The following is a 14,058-nucleotide window of genomic DNA, read 5'->3' on the forward strand; positions in this document are numbered from 1 at the left end:
CAGATATGTCGTAAGTAATAATAAAAGATATCGAATCCGCAGGGACAGGAATAAGCACTAAAGATGTCTCAACGCGAGTAAGCTAAACAACCAATCAATTGATTTATAAAAGCTAAGTGTAACTATGAAAGGTAAACAAAGAAATGAAAGAATAAGAAACAAGAAATAGGGCAACAATAAAAGGTATATTCTAGGAGTTTTGGTTTCTTTGTAAGGTTTGTTCAATGTAAATGATCTACCAAATCTTATTCCTCAATTGTTCATCATTTGTAGAAGGTTGCTGGTTCCCTCTTGCAATAGACAACCGGCCTAGGACTGAAATATATCTAAACGTGATCAATTAGAAATGAACCTATGTTATCCTTACATGGGCTTGCCTGTCACGTGCGTCCCTCGAAAAATCAACATAGAATCCATCACTCCTCAACCACATTAAGATACAATATATAAACACATATAATATATCCTACCCTCTTGAAATACCTAATTTCCCCTTCAAGATTACCCCTCAAACATCCTTACACGGGCATGTTCTTGTCATGAACGTCCCTCGAAAAATCGAATGAGGAATTACCTCTTCAAGATCCACAAGATATCCAAATATTCAATCAAGCATGGTAATTAAGCCCTAATCACAACAATCCACACAAGAAAGAATAGATACAAACAGGGCAAAATCATAGAAATAGGAAATTGACACATCCACAAGAGTTTTACATCAAATCATCATTTCAATTACTCCATCCTAGAACAAGAAATCTACTCCATAAAACAAGGAAAGAAACCCCAAGAGATGAAGATTACAAGTATTCTTACCCATCAAATCCAAGAAAAGAGAGAAAGAAAACTTATCTACAAAGAAGAACGTCTTCGGATCCAATCCTTGCTTTCCCGGGGTCGATTCGGTGAAGATCCACCCTTAGATCACCGGAAATCCCTCCAAGAATGGTAAGGAACGCCCCAATCTTGTTTCCCTCACAAAAGGGGGAAGATCCCCTTTGAAATGAAGAAGAACCCTTTATATAGAGGGGGAAAATTGGGCGCCACACGGCCCAAGCAAAAGAATTATGCTTTGAAAGAAAATGGTGATATTGAAACTGAGAGTGAGTCCGAAGATGATAATGTCATGCCACCATTGATGGAAAGTGATGTAGAAAAGTATCCTGTCGACGATGAAGCCCTTGTCACTAGGCGTGTTCTAAATGTGCAAATGAAGGAAGAAGATGAAGAACAACGAGACAACATATTTCATACACGTTTCCACATCAAAGACAAGGTATGTAGTATGATTATAGATGGGGGAAGTTGCACTAATGTTGCTAGTACTATTTTGGTTGAAAAATTATGCTTACCTACCACTAAACATCCTAGACCTTATAAACTACAATGGTTGAATGATTGCAGGGAAGTTAAGATCACTAAGCAAGTGTTGATTTCATTATCCATTGGTAGGTATCATGATAATGTTCTTTGTGATGTAGTACCAATGCATGCAAGTCATTTACTTTTAGGTAGACCATGGCAATTTGATAGGAGGGTCATGCACGATGGCTTCACAAATAAATATTCTTTTAAGATGCATGGTAAACTTGTAACTCTTGTACCATTAACTCCTAAGCAAGTATATGAAGATCAATTGAGGATAAAAAAAGAGAGTGAAAAAAGAAAATATTGTGAGAGAAAAAAATGGAAAAGAAAAGGAGTGTGAGAAAAGAAAAAGTGAGGATGAAAGGAGTGAAAAAAAGAATGAAAAAGAAACAAAAAATCTAGAGCAAGAGAGTAAAAAAGGGAGATTTTATGCAAAAGAAAGAGAGGTTAAGAGAGCTTTTATTTCTCAACAGACGATGATTGTACTTTTGTACAAGGAGGCTTATTTCAACACTAACAATCTTAACCCTTTTTTGCCTAGTGTTGTAAAATGTCTTTTGTAGGAATTTGATGATGTCTTTCCTGAAGAAGTTCCTGATGGATTGCCACCACTTAGGGGAATAGAGCACCAAATTGACTTCCTCCCAGGAACAGCCATTCCTAATCAACCAGCCTATAGGAGCAATCCTATGGAGATGAAAGAGCTTCAAAAGCAAGTTGAAGAGTTGATGAGAAAAGGACATGTCCAAGAAAGTTTGAGTCCTTGTTCAGTTCCTGTTTTGCTTGTGCCTAAGAAGGATGGAACTTGGAGAATGTGCGTTGATTGCAGGGTTATCAACAAAATTACGGTAAAATATCTTCATCCTATTCCTAGATTAGATGATATGCTAGATGAACTATATGGTTCTTGCATTTTCTCTAAAATTGATTTGAAGTTTGCCTATCATCAAATTCACATGCGTGAGGGAGATGAATGGAAAATTACTTTTAAGACTAGGTATGGTTTGTACGAATGGTTAGTTATGTCATTTGGCCTAACTAATGCACCTAGTACTTTTATAAGATTAATGAACCATATCTTGTGTGCTTATATTGGGTACTTTGTTGTAGTATATTTTGATGACATCTTGATTTATAGTAAGAATTTAGATGAGCATGTCAATCATTTACAAAAAGTTCTACTTGTTTTACGAAATAAAAAATTGTATGCTAACCTTCAAAAATATTCTTTTTTCACTAGTCAAATATAGTTTTTTGGTTATATTGTTAGTGCTAAGGGAATAATCGTTGATGAAGAAAAGGTTAAATCAATTCATGAGTGGTCAACACCAAAAATGATAATTGAGGTACATAGCTTTCAAGAGTTGGCAAGTTTTAATAGGAGGTTTGTTAAAAATTTTAGTTTTTTAGCTGCACCCTTAACTGAAGTTGTTAAAAAGAATGTTGGGTTTCATTGGGATAGTGAACAAGTTTCAGCTTTCAACTTACTTAAGGAGAAGCTAAGTTCTGCACCATTAACTGCATTACCTAACTTTGCTAAAACTATCATAATTGAGTGTGATGCATCAGGAATAGGTATTAGAGTTGTGTTAATACAAGAAAGTTGACCTCTTGCTTATTTTAGTGAGAAACTCAGTGGAGCAGTTTTGAACTATCCAACTTATGACAAGGAGATGTATGCATTGGTGAGGGCTTTATAGACTTGGTAACATTACTTGTGGCCCAAATAGTTTGTCACTCACATTGATCATGAATCATTGAAGCATTTGAAGAGCTAAAGTAAGTTGAATAGACATCATGCAAAATGGGTGGAGTTTATTGAATCATTCCCTTATGTGATCAAATATAAACAAGGTATGGTAGATGCTTTGTCTCGAAGGTATACCTTGATCTCTACTTTGAACACTAAATTGTTAGGATTTGAATACATTAAATATCTATATTCTAATGATCCTGACTTTGGAAATATATTTAATGTTTGTGAACATGCTGTATTTGGGAAGTTTTATAGGCATTAGGGATTTCTTTTTAGAGTGAATAGGTTGTGTGTCCCTAATTGTTCATTAAGGAAAATATTAATCCAAGAAGCTCATGGTGGGGGACTAATAGGACATTTTGGAGAAAGAAAAACTCTAGAAGTGTTGGTAGAGCATTTCTTTTGGACACACATGAAACGAGATGTAGTCAAGTTTTGTGAGGAGTGTATTACATATAGGTAAGCAAAATCTAGATCTTTACCTCATGGATTGTATACACCTTTACCAATTCCTAGTGAACCTTGGGTTGATATTTCCATGGACTTTGTTATAGGACTATCAAGGTCTAAACGAAGTATGGATTCTATTTTTGTCGTTGTGGATAGATTTTCTAAAATAGCTTATTTTATTCCTTGTAGGAAAACAGATGATGCTAACCATATTGTTGATCTATTTTTTAGGGAGATTGTGCGGCTTCATGGAGTACCGAGGAGCATAGTTTCAGATCATGATGCAAAGTTCCTAAGCTACTTTTGGAAGACACTATAGGGAAAATTGGGAACAAAGCTTTTATTTTTTACAACTTGTCATCCACAAATAGATGGACAAACTGAGGTAGTAAATCAAACTTTATCTACTTTATTGAAAGCTATCATTCAAAAGAATTTAAAAGGTTGGAAAGATTGTTTATCACATGTTGAATTTGCTTATAATAGATCTGTGCATTCTACTACTAATTTTTCACCTTTTGAAGTGGTATATGGGTTCAACCCTTTAACTCCTTTAGATTTGTCACCTTTGCATGTCTCTGAGCGTGCCAGTTTAGATGGTATTAGAAAAGTTGAGTTTGTGAGGCAACTACATGAAAAAGTTCGATTGCAAATTGAAAAAAGGACTATGCAAGCCAACAGGGGACGAAAGAAAGTAATCTTTGGACCCCGAGATTGGGTTTGGGTTCATATGAGGAAGGAAAGATTCCCTACTAAACATTGTATTAAGTTGCATCCACGAGGAGATGGTCCATTTCAAATCATTGCTAGAATCAACGATAATGCATACAAGCTTAACTTACCAGGTGAGTATAATGTGAGTGCTACATTTAATATTTCTGATCTTTCTCCCTTTGATGTAGGTGATCAAAATTCCAGGACGAATCCTTTTGGGGAAAGGGGGAATGATGGAGTTAAAGAAAGAGAGCAACAAGCTAACGATATGGATCATGGTCAACCCACTCTAGATATTAATGATGATCCATCATGCATCAATAGAGGCTCAATTATAAGGGATAAGGCTAGAAAGATGAAGGAAGCACTTAATGTACTAATTGAAGATGTGAAGGCCAAAGCTACCATTGAAGAAGGTTTGACCAAGAGCAAGTCATTCGACATAGTCAGCCTAATTCAAGCCATAGATGAGCTTAATTAGCACATAAGTCTCATTTCTATATAGTAGGGATATGTAGGCTCAATTTAAACTCAATTTCTACTTTTATTTGGGTTATAATAAAGTCATAAGCTTAAAATGACTAAGTAGTCTACATAGGCCTTTACTAAATGGGCTTTCTTTTGGCCTTTTAGGATTTTTTGGTCACCTTATAGCTATAAATAAAGGGGGTGGTGGCCACACATGTATCTTTGACATATTTTTCAATCTAAAGCACGGTGAGGCTCTCACTTGTTGGTTCTTCATTGAATTAAAACTTATCAAGGCATTTCCTTGTGGTGTTTGAAGACTTATCAACCTCTATTCCAAGGTCGAGGTTCTTTTCATCCATCTTATCGATTTAGTTCTTTCTTCCTTTCTTCTTTCATTCGTTGTGGGTTCTTGAGATATCTTTCTCTTTAGATTCACATCAAGAAATTGGGATGATTTCTCCACCCGATGTTATAAGTCCTTGAATATGGGTTGTTTTTCCCTGCATTAAAGTTGGTTATGATGTCAGCTTGTTTAATAATTGAGTAGTAATAGCTCCAAATTGATAAACTTTCTTCACATGACCTGCATCTTCACAAATCTCACAAGCAACATTAGTTTCATTCAAGGAGTTTACACTAACTGCTTCAAATTTCTTTGACAATGCATCCAGTTTTGTATAAACTAAGTCTAAAGTATTCACAGCATACTTACCAATGACTTTTTACTAGATTACCTCTTTCAGGCGCCCATTGGTAGAGATTTAATGCCACACTCTCTATAATTTCTTTGGCTTCATTAGGCCCCTTGTTCATCAAACCTCCACCAGATGCGGAGTCAAGGGACAATTTTGTTTGATAGAGAACTCAATTGTAAAAGGTATGGATGACTAGCCACTTTTTGAGTCCATGGTGAGGGCATTGGCATAATAGACTTTTGAATCTATCCCAAGCTTCATAGATAGATTCTCTATATTTTTGTATGAAACTTGAGATTAGGTTCCTCATATGGGCAATCTTACTTGGAGAAAAGAATTTTTCCAAAAAATTTTGCTTGCATTGCTCCCATGTCACTAAAATGTCAAGTGGGAGAGAATTAAGTCATGCTTTTGCTTTATCCCGCAATGAGAAGGAGAACAAAAGTAATCTGATTATATCATAAGAGGCTCCATTTATCTTCATGGTGCCATAGTTTCTAAGAAATTATTTTGTTGTACCATTTGGAGAATGGTTGGCTTCAACTCAAAGTTATTTGCCTCAATTGTCGGTCTTGTGATGCTAGTCCTAAGACCTATTGTGCTTAGTGCAACATAATCTTTCAAAGCTTTGTTCGACATTAGTGTCTCTTGGGTTTACTTGGCAGCTAACTAGTTTTGCATATTGCATCTTTGACGGAATGTCCTATCAATTTCAGAGTCAACAACAAGAAGATTTCTTAAAACATTGGACCTATGCATAAATAAGAATCAACCATAGTATCTTTCCAAAATAGAGTTATTCAAATAAAATGCAACAATGAAGAAATAAAATCTAGATTAACTAAATCACTAATCAACTAATATCAAGCTAACAATCCCCGATAATAGCACTAAAAACTTGTTGTGTCAATCTGTAAGTGCACGAAATATTGTCAAGTAATAAAAAAAATTGATCCTCAGGGATTGTTGTTGAATACTATTCAAAATTATGAAGCAAGTTATGATCTAGGGGCTAGTTGAAATCACTAACGACAGAATGAAAGAGTGAGAGAATTGAGAGGGAGAGATGAATATGAGAGAGTAATGAGAGAGTGAGCTGAATTAGGGAGGAGATTCTAAGACTTCAGGTTCACTATGATGATTGTTGTCGTCTAAAGAATTGTTTGCCTTCCTATCTCCTCTACATATGTTCTTATGTAGGTACATCAATCCTAAGACTAAACCAGGATGTCTACTTGAATTCAATGTCTCTTCGTAAGAAGACCCACTAATATCCGCTTAAATGACTACCCCTATCACGAGGGCTCCACATATCTTTAAGACTAGAATTCCTCCTCACTCAAGATCTTGAATTGGGACAAGCCCCCTTTAAGCCCTAAGAATGATAGCATCTCATGATTAATCTAGAAAAACCACTTAACAAGATTACCCTTGTCACATAGGGCTTCATAGTCACAATCTAGGTTATCTCCTCTACAAAGTGATGAAATCACCACGTCCAAAACATTCAACATCCATAAAATAGAAAAGAACATAGAATATACATGTCATACCATAGAAAAGAGGCAATTACTTAGAATAAAATCTCAGTAATTACATCGTAGTTACTACCTAATCCTAGAATCCAAAGATTACTCCATAGAACAGATAATACAATTCATAGATAGAAGAGAAAACATCCTTACAATTCAAGTATGAGAGTGAAAAGGGAAGAGATGCTTATCTAAAAATTTGTCGGTGTCTTTGGATCGTCTCCTTGCTCTAGATGGTCATGACAGCTCCTTCTCCTTTCTCTCCTAGGGTTTCTCCCTAAAAGGGAGGACCTCCCTATGCTAGGTGTCACGCCCCAGAGGAGTCCCTGTCCGAGAAAATTTCGGCAGCATCTCCCCTGTACGGCGGACAATCAAAAATTTCTACAAGCACTAAATACTCAGCCACATGCGGCTGGAATCATAACAATAATAAAAATCAATCACCATGCAGTTTATATATATATTCAGCCTCTGGCTGACACAACCACGCAGTAATAATACTCTGACTCAAAAACCACCCTACTCAGCTACACTCGTAAAGCTCAAAACCGATTTTTCTTACCTCTTCTGCCGTCCAGGCAGGCATGTAGTAGAATAAAAACCAAATCCAAATCCATCAGTATAATAAAATCTATATCATGTCCATAAGCAATAAATCCAGAACATAACGAGTTCAAACAGTCTAGAACAGAAAGAAACCAAAGAAAACCAAACATATCCTGGAGGTCTGCAGGACCAGCACTACGTGCAGTGGGGACTAGCGACTGGAACTCAACCTGAAAATATCAACAATGGAGGCGGGGTGAGTCCAACACTCAGCAGGTACAATTGATATGCAAAGTAAAGAAATAACACCTAACACTAATCATGCGTACAGTCTCCTGATATAAGAAAGATATAAATATGCATCTGAAGTAAACAGGAGAATGCTGTACTAACCAGGTCCTGAGTATAAGGTCAAACAGTCCGAGTGGTATAGGAATCCTGTATGCATGTCAAACATAGGTATCCAAACAATATGCAGCATATAAATGCAGCAACCACAAACACAAGCAATAAATGCATCATGCATATGATGCCAATGATGCGACCTGGTCACCCTTGACGCCAGTCGATCATCTCATACAAAAGTGAGGCCGAGTGGGTAGGGCTGTGACAACCGTGCACTCTGTCGTCACTACTCACGATGAGTGACCGAGTGGACGGGATGCTGTCGGAGTACACCTATCCTCCTACCCCAAATCATAGATGGGGACGCGCAATGCTCTCAACTCGCGGTACTCAAAGGCGGGGAGGAATCCCTGACGGATAACACGTTGTGTCACACTACCCATGAGCGGACCAACGGTGCCTAACAGAGTCCCTGCTGCAACACACTCAGCCTGAATCGACCACTAACCCATGAGTGGTGGTGTGTGCAGATCCATGTAACTGGCGATGTGCTCAGCAATAATGGAGCGGACTATCGCACAGCATGCAATCATGCAAATGATGCATGGCAATAACCATATAAACATCCTGACCTAATCCATATATATAGAAATGTGCACCCTAGGTCAAAGAATCATATCAAATCAAGGTACACAGAAGGTATAAAAACCTAGGTCCTGAACATGGTCAAGCATGGCATATCACTACCCCTATAAGCATGTATAAACAGGTAAAAATATACCTGAGATGCAAAACCAATCAATCAATCAAGCATGTAAGATTTGGGTAGTGATTAACCGAAAACAGATAAGAAACACAATTAATGCAACATGTTAAATTTAATTACTAAGCATATAAAATGACATAAGTCAAAAGTACCCGCCTCCGAAAATAGAAAGGTCCAATCCGATATCGAGATACTCGTCTCGCGACCAGTCCTGTAATAACCACATTTAATTTAGCTACATATATATCACATAGCTAAAGAAAATTCCTTATTTACCAGAACCCTAATTCGTTCCACTATAAAATTTGATTTAGGTCTAAACCTAAATCAACTTAAACTCTCCCAAATACGAACCTGATACCAGAACAAATTTATACACCTTACCTCTAAACAAACCATTAGATAGAAATCCAAAAACCTAAATCCAAGTACTCATGAACATAATTACTACACCTTACCTCTTCCTCACAGCCCCTCTTCTGATGATCCTCTGCCAAGATCGTTGCTACTGGCAACCAGGTGAATCGTTGGACCAAAGCACACCACAAGCAAACCAGATCAAAAATAAAAATCCTTGCACCTACTAAATTTCCAACCAAACAAAACCTCACCGTGGACTTGATCAAAGGCAAAGAGCACTAGGGCACAAGGTGAGGTCGTGGTCAGCACTGTGCAGTGGAGAAGGCTGAGGAAAAACTGTGGCCGACGGTGCTGAATGAATCAAGGGCAGAGGAAATGCAAATTTGTGGTCGGCGGCTGTAAACTCCACAGCAAAGGGCAGAGGAAAGGAAATGCAAAGCTGTGGCCCAAACCTAGGGCAGTGGCGTCGGGAAGGAGTCGGCTAGGGCACAAGGTGGTCGTCGGCTCTAGGGCTCGGTTGCCGGCACAGAGGAGTCGGGATCACCGTACGCAGCGGGGAGGAGCGGTGCTCGGCGTCAGCGCCGGTGGGCAGAAAGCAGGCGGTCGGGTGGCGCCGGGTGGCTAGGGCACCGAGGGGTGAAGGCTTCGGCGGCGGAGAGGGCAGCGGTTAGGGCTTGGAGTAGTCGGCGGCGTCGGGGAAGAGATGAGGTGCGGATCGGGGCTGAGGGATTCGGCGATATAAGAGAGAATAAAGAAATAAGAAATATTTAATAAAAGAATTTATTAAAGGAACAATTCCTCACTTAAATCGGGTAGCCCAAACAGGTTTTTCTGGGCCCCGTTCCGGTCCCCGCTAACTCGTCCATACGAGCTCCGAATAATTCCCGAAAAATATCCAAAAATTCTAGAAAATTCCCTTATTAATATTCGTCATTTTTCCAGTATTTTACATTCTCCCCCACTAATAAAAAATTTGGTCCCCAAATTTCAGTATCTACCATCAGCAAGTACTAATAACAGACAATAATAATAAATGCTGAACGGTAAATAAACTCACATACCTCAAGTGAAAAGATGGGGATATCGAGCTCGGATCGTATCCTCGAGCTCCCAAGTAGCCTCCTCGTCCGAATGATGCTGCCATCCGACTTTAACCAGCCGGATAGTCTTGTTCCGCAACTGACGCTCCTTCCGGTCGAGAATCCGTACCGGAACCTCCTCATAGGTAATGTCAGGCTGAACTGGAACTGGGATATCTGCCAGCACATGCGTCGGATCGGGTACATATCTCCTCAGCATGGATACATGAAATACATCGTGCACGCCTGACAGGGACGGTGGTAGTGCCAGTCGGTAAGCTACTGCTCCGATCCTCTCCAAGATCTCGAAGGGACCAATGTACCGCGGAGCTAGCTTACCTCTGAGGTCAAATCTCTTCACCCCTTTCGTGGGTGAAACTCGCAAAAATACATGGTCACCAACAGAGAACTCTAATGGTCTGCGTCTCCGATCAGCATAACTCTTCTGGCGATCCTGCGCCTCTGACATCCTCCGTCTGATAGTACGGACCAACTCTGCATCCTGCTGAACTCTATGAGGTCCCAACAACTGGGCCTCTCCAACCTCATCCCAAAGGACGGGTGTCCGACAAGGTCTACCATACAACGCCTCAAACGGTGCCATCTGGATAGCCGAATGAAAGCTATTGTTGTAGGCAAACTCAACCAACGGCAGATGGTCCTCCCAACTGCCTCCGAAATCCATAACACATGACCTCAGCAGGTCCTCTAAAGTCTGAATGGTCCGCTCTGACTGTCCATCTGTCTGCGGATGGAAAGCTGTACTGAAACGGAGCTGTGTGCCCAAGGCCTGCTGCAGACTCTGCCAGAAACGAGACGTAAACCGTGGATCTCTATCCGAAATGATACTCAACGGAACACCATGTAGTCTGATAATCTCTCGACAATACAAATCTGCTAATCGATCCAGGGGATCAGTCCTCCGAATCGCTAAAAAGTGCGCGGATTTGGTTAATCGATCAACGATTACCCAAATCGCGTCATGGCCTCGTCGTGTCCTCGGCAACCCTACCACAAAGTCCATGGTAATGTGATCCCACTTCCACTCAGGAATAGGAATCCGCTGAAGTAATCCTGTAGGTCTCTGGTGCTCAGCCTTCACCTGCTGACAGACAAGACATCTAGCTACAAAATCCGCGATGTCTTTCTTCATGCCGTTCCACCAGTAAGAACGCCTCAAGTCTCGATACATGCGGGTCCCGCCTGGATGGATCGCAAATCGAGAACGATGTGCCTCCTGTAATAGCTCCTGTAAGACCGGATGAGACTGAGATACGCATAATCTGCCTCGGAAGAATATAATACCCTCCTCGTCTCGTGTAAACTCGGTCTGCTGCCCGGAAGCTATCTGACTGCTAATAAACTGCAAATGCTGATCACTGGCCTGTGCCTCTCGGATCCTCGTCCTGATCGACGACTGAGCAACCATGGTAACAAGAATACCCTGCTCTGTCGGTCCCTGCTCCTCAAGATCTAACTCCGAGAAACTCTGAATCAAGTCCGTGACTGAAGTCCGGTGGCAAGCCAAAGTCCCTCTGGACTTCCTGCTGAGTGCATCTGCAACCACATTAGCTTTTCCCGGGTGGTAGCTAATGGTACAATCGTAGTCCTTCAAGAACTCCATCCATCTCCTCTGTCGGAGATTAAGTTCCTTCTGAGTAAAAATGTATTTGAGACTCTTATGATCAGTGAGAATCTCAAATGTGATACCGTATAAATGATGTCGCCATAGCTTCAGAGCAAAGATGATGGAAGCTAACTCCAGGTCATGAACTGGGTAGTTCTTCTCATGCTCCTTCAGCTGACGAGAAGCATAAGAGACTACTCTGCCGTGCTGCATCAGAACAGCGCCCAAACCCTGAAGAGATGCGTCGGTGTAAAGTACAAATCCATCATCTCCAGAAGGTAAAACCAAAACTGGAGCCGACACTAATCTCCGCTTCAGCTCCTGAAAGCTGGTCTCGCAATCCTCGGACCATATGAACTTCACGCCTTTCCGGGTAAGACGTGTCAGTGGCATAGCAATACGCGAGAGGCCCTCGACAAAACGTCGATAATATCCGGCCAATCCCAAAAAACTGCGGATCTCCTGAACTGACTTCGGCTGCTCCCAACCGGTGACAGCCTCGATCTTCTGAGGATCAACTGAAATACCTCTGCTAGAAACCACGTGTCCAAGAAAACCAACTGAAGATAGCCAGAATGCACACTTGCTGAACTTCGCGTACAGCTGATGCCGTCTAAGAATCTCCAAGACTGTGCGAAGATGCTGTGCATGCTCCTCCTTGGAACGAGAGTAGACCAATATGTCATCAATGAAAATGATAACAAACTGATCCAGATACTCCAGAAATATGCGGTTCATCAAGTCCATAAACACCGCTGGAGCATTGGTAAGCCCAAATGGCATTACCAAAAACTCATAATGACCGTATCTGGTACGGAAAGCTGTCTTCTGGATATCAGAATCTCTGACTCTCAACTGATGATATCCGGATCGCAGATCAATCTTAGAATACACTGATGTACCTCTGAGCTGATCAAACAAATCCTCAATCCGTGGTAATGGATATTTATTTCTGACGGTCACTGCATTCAGCTGCCTGTAGTCAATACATAACCTCATGGTGCCGTCTTTCTTCTTGACAAATAGAACTAGAGAACCCCATGGTGAAACACTAGGGCGAATGAATCCCCTGTCTAAAAGCTCCTGGAGTTGAACCTTCAGCTCGTTCAACTCTTTCGGTGCCATACGATACGGAGCTTTCGATGTCGGTGAGGTTCCCGGAATCAGCTCAATAGCGAACTCCACTGGCCTTCTGGGAGGCAAACCTGGCAGCTCCTCTGGAAATACATCTGGGTACTCCCGGACTACAGGAACATCGGAGAGCTGCGAACTACTACTGTCCTCAGTACTGATCAACGATAACAGAAAACCATGACAGCCGTGAGACAGCAGCTTCTGCGCCTGAATCGCCGAAATAATCGAGATGCCGTCGTCTCTGATGCCAGTGAAACTCCACGAGGGTTGGTTCGGAGGCTGGAAGGTGACCACCCTCGTTTGGCAATCAACGGTAGCATGATATACTGACAGCCAATCCATGCCAAGAATGATATCAAACTCGACCATCTCCAATACTAGAAGATCTACCATAAGTATCATGTTGCCAAAGTCTAACGGGCAACCTCTGATCTCCTGGGTGACGTCTAAAGTATCACCGGACGGTAGGGAGATGGTCAATCGCTGTAGTCTAAAAGTAGGTAATCTACCAATCTCCCGCATGAAGGTACGAGATATAAAAGAATGCGAGCTACCAGTATCAATCAATATATCAGCGGAAAATGCATAAATGGAAATCATACCGCGGAAAATGGATCCGTCGGCTCACTGCGCATCCTCTCTAGTAATCGCATGAACACGTCCAGTCTCTGGCTGAGGAGGAGGTGGTAACTCGCCGGTGCTGCGGCGGCACGCCTTGGACTATGTGCGGATAAGACGAGAGGATGGTGACGTCTTGTCGGTGGTGAGGCGAGTCTCGAGCACGAGTCGGATAATAAGGTCTGGAGCAAAACTGGGTGCTACTGAAACTGAGTACTCTGTCCAAGCATGCCAAATCTTGCTGCGGAGGAGCTGCTCCTATTGTGAAGATTGGGCTTCGCCTCCTCGATATGTACCGGACCGACTAGACTGCCCTCGTGACCCTCCGGAGCCGTGTCTGAGCCTTGGTGACAATCTCGGCTCTGGTGCCCGGCGATTGCAATAAAAGCAAACCGAGAGCAAGGGGTGAGGTGATCTCGGATCCACATACGAAACAATGAGTATCAGGAAGGTGGTTCCGATTCTGCTGAGAAAACCGGGAACGTCCTGAAGCAGACCGCCCTGATTTCTGAGGCCTACGAGACGCCCCAGAAGTACCCTGACCTGACCGTCTGCGACTACTCTGTGGCTGTCCTGTCGCCTGTGTCTGCTGGACCT

The 14,058-nt window shown here is 41.5% G+C and overlaps 1 non-coding gene across 1 annotated transcript; it reads left to right on the plus strand.

Moving 5' to 3' along the window:
• The first annotated feature begins 5,660 nt into the window (after nt 1–5,660).
• LOC121978796 lies at nt 5,661–5,767 on the plus strand. Its single transcript, XR_006111143.1, has one exon. It is a non-coding gene; the product is annotated as a small nucleolar RNA R71 (small nucleolar RNA).
• Nucleotides 5,768–14,058: the final 8,291 nt, after the last annotated feature.

This window comes from Zingiber officinale, chromosome 4B (assembly GCF_018446385.1).
Source record: "Zingiber officinale cultivar Zhangliang chromosome 4B, Zo_v1.1, whole genome shotgun sequence".
Classification (NCBI taxonomy): domain Eukaryota; kingdom Viridiplantae; phylum Streptophyta; class Magnoliopsida; order Zingiberales; family Zingiberaceae; genus Zingiber; species Zingiber officinale.